The sequence below is a fragment of the Hyalella azteca genome, unplaced genomic scaffold (assembly GCF_000764305.2).
Source record: "Hyalella azteca isolate HAZT.00-mixed unplaced genomic scaffold, Hazt_2.0.2 contig7390, whole genome shotgun sequence".
Taxonomy (NCBI): domain Eukaryota; kingdom Metazoa; phylum Arthropoda; class Malacostraca; order Amphipoda; family Hyalellidae; genus Hyalella; species Hyalella azteca.
Genome location: NW_025937516.1, coordinates 43,581 through 51,914, shown reverse-complemented (window position 1 = coordinate 51,914; position 8,334 = coordinate 43,581). Strand labels below are relative to the sequence as shown.

The following is an 8,334-nucleotide window of genomic DNA, read 5'->3' as shown; positions in this document are numbered from 1 at the left end:
AATTCATTTTCTAAATTAGGATCTTAATCCTGTGAATTTTCTCACTCATTGAAGTCCTGCTATTTTTCCTATTTAATGATGGTTTGTGAGAAGAAAATTGCCTGACTGACAAGTCAAAAATGACCACTAATTTATATTTTCGTTATGTAGTTATTCATGTTAGTTTACTTAGACAGTGAACATATCGATGTTCCTGTCTCTGTGAGCTGCTTTCATATTTTGAGTTACTCTCTTCATACTTCAGATTAAAGGATCTTAGAATCACTGCACATTTTTAAATTAAACAATTTTTAACCAATGATTATGGGTTTTATCCTCTTATTATTCTTAATCGATAAGTTTTTGCGTTCCTTAGCCCCTTTGTCTGCATTCAGGTTGTCCCCCTGCGTAAGTTTGGTCTTTTTGTTGGTCATACTCGTACTTGTATTCTGGGCGTCTTAAGCTGACGATAAAGCTGGTCTCCATGGAATCGTCCTATTATTAATTAATAACATGTTATTCAGTTTGGATTTCGTCTTTTACTTAATTCGACGAATCACAGTTACATGTCAGCAAATATTTTCAACATTCCGAATACTTACTGAAAAGAACTGATGAAAATATATTTATGATGAAAACAGAATGAAAAATATATAATGAAAATAAAGATTCGGCCTCCTTCAGAAATTTCGGTTGAAATAGATCCTTTATCGTCGAAAGGGGTCGATGTTATCTCTTTACGGTCAACATTTATTTCACCTTCTAAAGATATTTTTTTATAGTTACCTTCAGGCTTCAATTAAGGTAGTGGTTAGTGTCCCCCAGGTAGTGGTTAGTGTCCCCCAGGTAGTGGTTAGTGTCCCCCAGGTAGTGGTTAGTGTCCCCAGGTGAGTGGTTAGTGTCCCCAGGTAGTGGTTAGTGTCCCCAGGTAGTGGTTAGTGTCCCCAGGTAGTGGTTAGTGTCCCCAGGNAAGGCAGTCCTTATTAAGGTCTGTCTCTTATACACATCTATTGAGAAATCTTGAGTTTTCTTTTTTCAAGACACCCAATTTTGTACCTGAAAACAAAATTCAGTCAAATTCCTTGAACTGTTCTGACGTGGGGCCGCATTGAACAAGTCTTCAGAGGCTCCCATAAACTCCAACTAAAGAAAGAAAGAAATTGGTTTGCTGGCTTATTCTTTCAACCAAACCTTAGCACTGTTTTCAATTAAAGTAGAAAACTCACATCGAGTAAGAACAATTATTCATATAGCAATCAGTGACGTGTTATTCAATTATAACTCCCACAGCTGTGTAATCTACGTAATCGGTGAAATTTGTCTCTGCAATCTACCACCGGGAGGAAGCCTTTTTACTTTGATACCTGGGACAATAATAAATATGCGCTTTCGATAATTTTAAAATAAGGTCCTTATTATTGAAACTGAAATAAATATATTTCAATGAATACGGTCATATTTGTCCGGCATCAGCGTTGAAAACTAGTGGATTCACAAGATTATTCATATCATGTTATTCACATTAATTTAGGAAGGTAGCATAGTTACATTTATAAACTGATGCAGTATAACGACTGCCGATCAAGAAACGGTCAAGGCATGATTTTTACAACATATCTAAAAAATTATTGATAGATTATTTATGAGAAGTTATTGCAGGGTCAATCTTGTATAGTAAAAACGCAACAGAATTAAGCAATGAATAATTTATTCGAAATTAATTCCACTCTCACAAGATTTCTACGGTACAGTAGCAATCGCCCTACCTGTATTCATGTTGATTCCTGTTTTTTTTCACGAATTTTTTTCAATCAGTCAATAAAATAGAACAATTATTTATATATTATTATTGTTGTTGTTAATATATTCCTTATATAGAACTCACTGCATTACACCTTACCAGGATCAAAGTTTCATTAAATAAATTCTTATCGTTGCTGCTTAACAGCAAGGATATTCAAAGGCATGAGTTAAACCGCGTCCTAAATTAACAGATCTTGATTCCGGTGAAAAATATTTCGCTTTAAAATGATATATTGATCTGAGAGCAACAAATTTATGTGCAACGAGAGCAAAAAATAAATGGCTACTCAAAACGAAAAATTATCCGTATGACGTGCCTAAAAAGAATTGTTTTCAAGTCATGAATATACTGGTACAATGGATGCAGGTTCTCGAGTCGAAGCTGTCGCAACGAGCTTACTTTAAAACCGGATTTGTAATTTTATTATTTTACGTGTCCATTAAAAAGGAAACATAAAGCTTATATAAAATAAATTTTCTATAAATAATTTCGCATTAGTTATTAGTGTGAAAGTAAAAATTTACCAAGATTTGATAATGTCGAATTGTTAAAAATTCACGGTTTGGAATTGAGTTTTTTCTCGAACATCTACACTTGCCAACCCTGGAAATTGATTTGAATTGCTAAAATTGCTAACTAAAAAGTAGAAAATAAATAAATATAAAAAATATGTTTAAAAACCACGTTTTTCTGGTTTTTACAAAACTAAAAGTAGTGAAATAAAACAAATAAAAAACTTTTAAAAACCACGTTTCCTTAACGGGCAAAAAAGAAAAACATTTACTCTTACATAACATTACATAACATTTTACATAACTTAAATGTTATGTAGGAGTAAATGTTTTTCTTTTTTGTCCGTTAAGAAAACGTGATTTTTAAAAGTTTTTTATTTGTTTTATTACCATGTTTTTCTTAGCTTCGTTTCTCGTCTATCTGTCTGTCATCAAAAATTCAAACCTTAATTTAGAGCACTTATGAAGATCATAGAATCTTGAAATTTGGCATGCATGCTTATGCTACCTAACACTTCAAGATTTGATTAATCAGAAATAATAATTGAAAAAAAAGTTAGAAAAAAATTACAGAAAACTAAAATTTCACGGTTCGGAATCGAGTTTTTTCTCGAACATCCAGACTTGCCAACCCTGGAAATTGATTAGAATTGCTAAAATTGCTAAACTAAAAAGTAGAAAATGAATAAATATAAAAAAACATTTTCAAAAACCACGTTTTTCTGGTTTTTACAAAACTAAAAATAGTGAAATAAAACAAATAAAAAAACTATTAAAAACCACGTTTTCTTAACGGACAAAAAAGAAAAACATTTACTCATACATAACATTACATAACATTTTACATAACTTAAATGTTAGTAAGAGTAAATGTTTTTCTTTTTGTCCGTTAAGAAAACGTGGTTTTTAAAAGTTTTTTATTTGTTTTATTTTACAATTGGAGCGTAGGATATAGTCTTGATGATTTTCTGCGAGTTCATATAAATAAATATTTAGGATTCTTCCTCGTTAAGAAAATAGTTAAAAAATCAATCATAATGCATTTGAAGAATTATTTATGTCCATGAATATATATATTCATAGATTCTATTTAATAATTTAGGTTATGACCTAATACACTACATAAATGTCCGCTCAAGCTTTATACCGTACAGCAATTACCTTCCTTAAATTATAAATTAAAATCAAAATGAACAAAACTACATGAACAAACAAGTAAAAACTACAATTTCTCACAACCAGAGTACCTTGACTTATTGGTAAAAAATACATAGTTTACCGTGCGACACATTCTATTGACTGATTTTCTTTAAAACTATAAGCAATGCACTACCAACATCCTTCATCAAATTAAATATCATTTGCACCGTAAACTGAAAAAACGAGTGTCTTTGACCCAGGCGGCAAGGTCAACCTAATCTTCAGCTATGAAGGTTCTAGCAATTCTTCGGCGAATTATTCAAGTTGTGTAGAGAAGCACTTGACGCATTCAATTTCATAATCTAAATTTTCTATGCCAATATTGCGTGCAAAGCGTGGAACAGCGTGAGTGCACAATTTGAGTGCGAAGTGGCATCTAGAAATGGTATATGGCCCACTCTGCCCAAATAAAGTAATAATACGACTACGTTATATTTTCATGTGAAAAATACTTATTGATGCGAGATATCCGTTAAATTGCACAAGTTACGTGGGACTAATATGAAATGATACATCGAATTTGTTCCATTTTTATGAGAAAATTTCTACTGATGTAATGTAAGCTGCTCAAATTTACAAAATGAAGACACTTGTAATCGCCTATACCATTATAGATCATACAACGTGATACCAATGTTTAGAAATCCAGTTTATTTCATAGTTTCATGAAGAAAATTAGCTTGGCTAAAAAGACTACAAATTGTAAGCGATTGATGCAGAGTATTATAATAGAATAATCATATGGTTGCAAACATAAATACTGAAAGTTTCATAGTTAAATAATGGATATTTCGAATGGAATAATGGTATCAAAAAATTGTTCAGTTATTTCCTTTCAGAATAAAATAGCAAATTGTGTAGTAACCGATACGTTTTAAGTCTCCTCAAGTGCATTTATGGCAACACTTCTCCAATAAGGTCAAATGTGCCATACACATGAGTGCGCTGTCACCGTCTCTTAATCTATAAAAGCCGCAGCATCGCCAGGACCACAAAGAGACGTCACAGGTCTACTCCAGGCATCAGGGTCCCTTTGAGAAGATTACGAAGTTTGCTTCCTAGTAACGTCATTGAGATGGCAAAATACATCCCAACCTTCTTCGTTGTGGCGATGATCGTCCATTCGCTGCTGGCGCATCCCCTGAATTTGGAAGAACTTGTACCTTCGGAGGAAAGTTCGATTATAAGTCAACAAGGTTCAACATATAGCCCTTTGGAATCGGATACCGGAAATGAAAACGAAGTTGACCTAAACGACATCATAATTTCGTTGAATGGAGCTGATAATAACGCCATCATAATACCGGAATTAGTTCGTCCCCTACTTCCGATCATAATAGGAGAGGGAATTAAAATTGTGGGGGGAGTAATTGAAAGAGCTCTAGGGTCTGGGAAGAAAGTACCAGTTCGAAAGCCTCCGAAGAAAGGGCAGAGAGAAGTGAAAAAACCTGTCAAGAAACCCGTTGGCTAAAATATATGTTCTCTAAAATAATAATGAGGTAAGTTTCTAGCAAATAGATTTCAATATTTATCCAACTTTCCTCTTTTTGGTAAGTTGATGAAACAAATTGTAATTTTTCATTTTCAACTACTAATAAGCATTATCAATCTTTCAACAATTAACAATCATCCTATATCTTTAATAAAATCATTTTTTAATAAATTAAATCACTTTAATCAGTTGATAATAAATTGATCAACGTTCAGATAAAAATAAAAACAGAAACAAGAGTATGCTAATTTGATTTAATATTAATTTAATTTGTGCCTGAATTGTTTCAGTTGCTGATGAACTGGAATGACTTCGCTGCTAATTGACCCATGGAGCCGTCAACATCACGGCGAACATCTTGGAAAGTCAACTAATGAAAATATTCCTAACAAAACTTTATGTTTAAGTTGTAACCGAATATATTTTTATGCACTACACATTGCATAATGTCCATGTTCTTCGGGTCATCCTACCATCAAATTAATTGCTCAACAATATTTTGCTATAAGTAGAAATAATTTATAAGTGGTTATTATTGTCACAATATCCGCAACATAAATCAATATGATGGTATAAATGACTATGTGTTTTAATGGAATGGTATCTTAATTCTTAAGAAGTCAAATAAAAATCCATTTTTCCGATTAACAAGATTACCTTATGACATCATAATTGATATTTTCCGTTTATTTTTCCGATCCGTGAAGACAATTTGATTTTCTTTGGTTAGAATAACTAGCTAGACTGGCGAATTTCAGTTAATTCATTTCAGTTGTTCAGTCGCACATTAAAAATATTATATGTGGCAAGAGTTTTTTTCAGTTTTCTAAACATCAGTGGCAAGACATGTTTTAGTTCATTAATGTTCATGTATGTGAAATTTCTTTCCTATAAATATATGTCTGCACCCAATTTCTTTCAATTCCTGAAATTTTGGCAGCGCTTGAAAAAAAAAACGATTTGTTTGCACATTGGAAAAATTACTTGATAACCTAATGTATATTAAATCATCACTACGACATTACGCTTTGTAATCGACATGCTTTGGTGGAAGTGGCCCTAGAAGACCTGCAATGCTGCCATGCAACACTCGATTAAACGGCGGGATTTAGCCTATCGGAACTTCTCAGCCCACAAAAAAATAAGATATAATCAGAATAAAAAATAATTTGAGAACTTAATGATGCGAATGTGGCAGTCTATATAATCTAAAGCATTGCCAATGAGCTCGGTCCCAAGTGATGTAATTCTCGAAGGCAAGTGCGTTCGCAACGGAGATGCAATGAGTTTTCATTGCTTATAACATGTTCAAAAATTACGGTGCCAAAATGTAAGCTATTTCCCCTATTTTATCCAACCCTGTATCTCCAACCAAATAATTTATATATTTGGATTTGGTTTAAATTATTTCTCTTCTTTAAAAACAGGAAAATTTCAATTCTAATACTTTAATAAGTTATTTAGCTGCACCGACCAGATTATTGAGAAACGAATTCTAATTTCATTTGTTGTCAAATAAATGAAGATAAAATGGCAACTCAAAGAGAAATGCAGAGTTAAGAGCAGGAGCACTCAGGCTGCATGTTCAATCCTCGCGAAATCCCAATTTGTAATGAATAAAATAATGACTGCCTTGTTCAGTTTAGAAGGTTTGCCAATGTTGACCAGAGCCCATACTTTCAAAAAAGTTAAGAGATCGTAAGTTCATCAGCCAATCATTGACGGCCTTTCAAGCAAAATCCACCAATCATAGACCAGAAAATAGAGCGTAAGTACTTACGTTCACTTCGCGAGTTTTGAAAGTATGGCCCCTGAGCACAACATGAGTCGAAAATGTGTATTCTGAACTAGGTGGTCACGGCGACCGACAGAAACACCTTATAGGTATTCTATTTTGCTTGCAGGATCGCTTCAGGTTCAAATTTTGAATTTTCAGTTGTTTACATTTCGGTACTTACTCGACATTTTCCTGCAGTGGATTTTAAAATAGACGCGGTTCATTCCGCTAGGAAATGTTAAGCTGAAATTATAAAGTTCTTGACCTCGGTTCAAAGGCTAATTCCACATTAACAAAGTTTAATATTAGGTTAAACTTCCCTCTCTGAGTTTTAATAAAGATTCATTATGTGAGACAGACATATTCTGCATACAATCAGTCTCATGCACATCCTAAACTAATGCTGAGCTTTGACAGCAAAGAAAAAACTCATAAGGTTTTCAGAGAATTCTCTTGAATTAAAAAGTCATCTTGTTAATCTGAAAAAAAATGTACGAAATGCAATATGAATTCAATGAGTAGAGCTGCAAAATCTACTGCTATGGTGTCTGCAAAATAGTATTGATTATTACAGAGCTGGGCAGCGCTACTTTGAAATGTAGCGGAGCTACCGCTACCGCTACATGCTTTAAATGTTGCGGGCGCTACCGCTACACCCACTAGATTGTAGCGGGCGTTACCGCTACCGCTACAGTAAAATGTAGCGCCGCTACATTAGCCACTACAGTGGCCAAAATTATTGGAAATCTCTAAATATTTATTGTTCTGCTATTGGGATTTACTCATAAACATTTAATGATAATAAAACATTGTCAAAACATATCAATGCAACATTATTGCAATTAACCAAACTGAAATAGTACGGGTTGGATACAGTTAACAAAAGTTAGTTATTTTTATGTTTTACCTTCCTTACATGGATGTCTACTTTAATCTACGAATCTCAAAAATTATCCACAAATACATATAAAAAATCAGTCTTTTATTTGTATATATATATGTGGTTAATTTTTGAGATTGGTAGATTAAAGTAGCTGAGAAACTAGTTACCTTTCTGTCAAAGACGGACATCATTGATAAGCTCTAAAGAACAATACCACAAGCTCTGACCAAAGCACCAGATGCCCAAGAAGGCTGGTGCTAAAAAATTCAACGAGTTCAACGAGTATTATGTATTGGAATTTCGCGAGGCTTGGACATGCGACCTGAGTGCTCCTGCTCGTAACTTTGCACTTCCCTTTGAGTTGCCATTTTATCTTAATTTATTTGATACAAAAATCAGTTAGAATTCGTTTCTTAACTGTCTGGTCGGTTCAGAATAAATAATTTATGAAAGCATTCGAATTGAAATTATACTGTTTTCAAAGGAGAGAAATAATTTAAACCAAATCCAAGTATATAAATTATTTGGTTGTATATGCATTTACATTACAGGTTAAATGCTACATTATAGCTATCTTACCTGAGGTAAGTTTATGGCATTAATTTGCCAACGAGACCAAAGATGTGCTTTGATTGAAAATTAAGCGAATATTATAAATTATTATCATTTATTTCGTGAGATATTATC

At 33.1% G+C, this 8,334-nt stretch overlaps 1 long non-coding RNA gene across 1 annotated transcript; it reads left to right on the top strand.

Moving 5' to 3' along the window:
- Positions 1–4,501: 4,501 nt before the first annotated feature.
- On the top strand, positions 4,502–5,899 carry LOC108669207. Its single transcript, XR_001930646.2, has 2 exons — positions 4,502–4,994; positions 5,278–5,899. It is a non-coding gene; the product is annotated as an uncharacterized LOC108669207 (long non-coding RNA).
- The last annotated feature ends 2,435 nt before the right edge of the window (positions 5,900–8,334 follow it).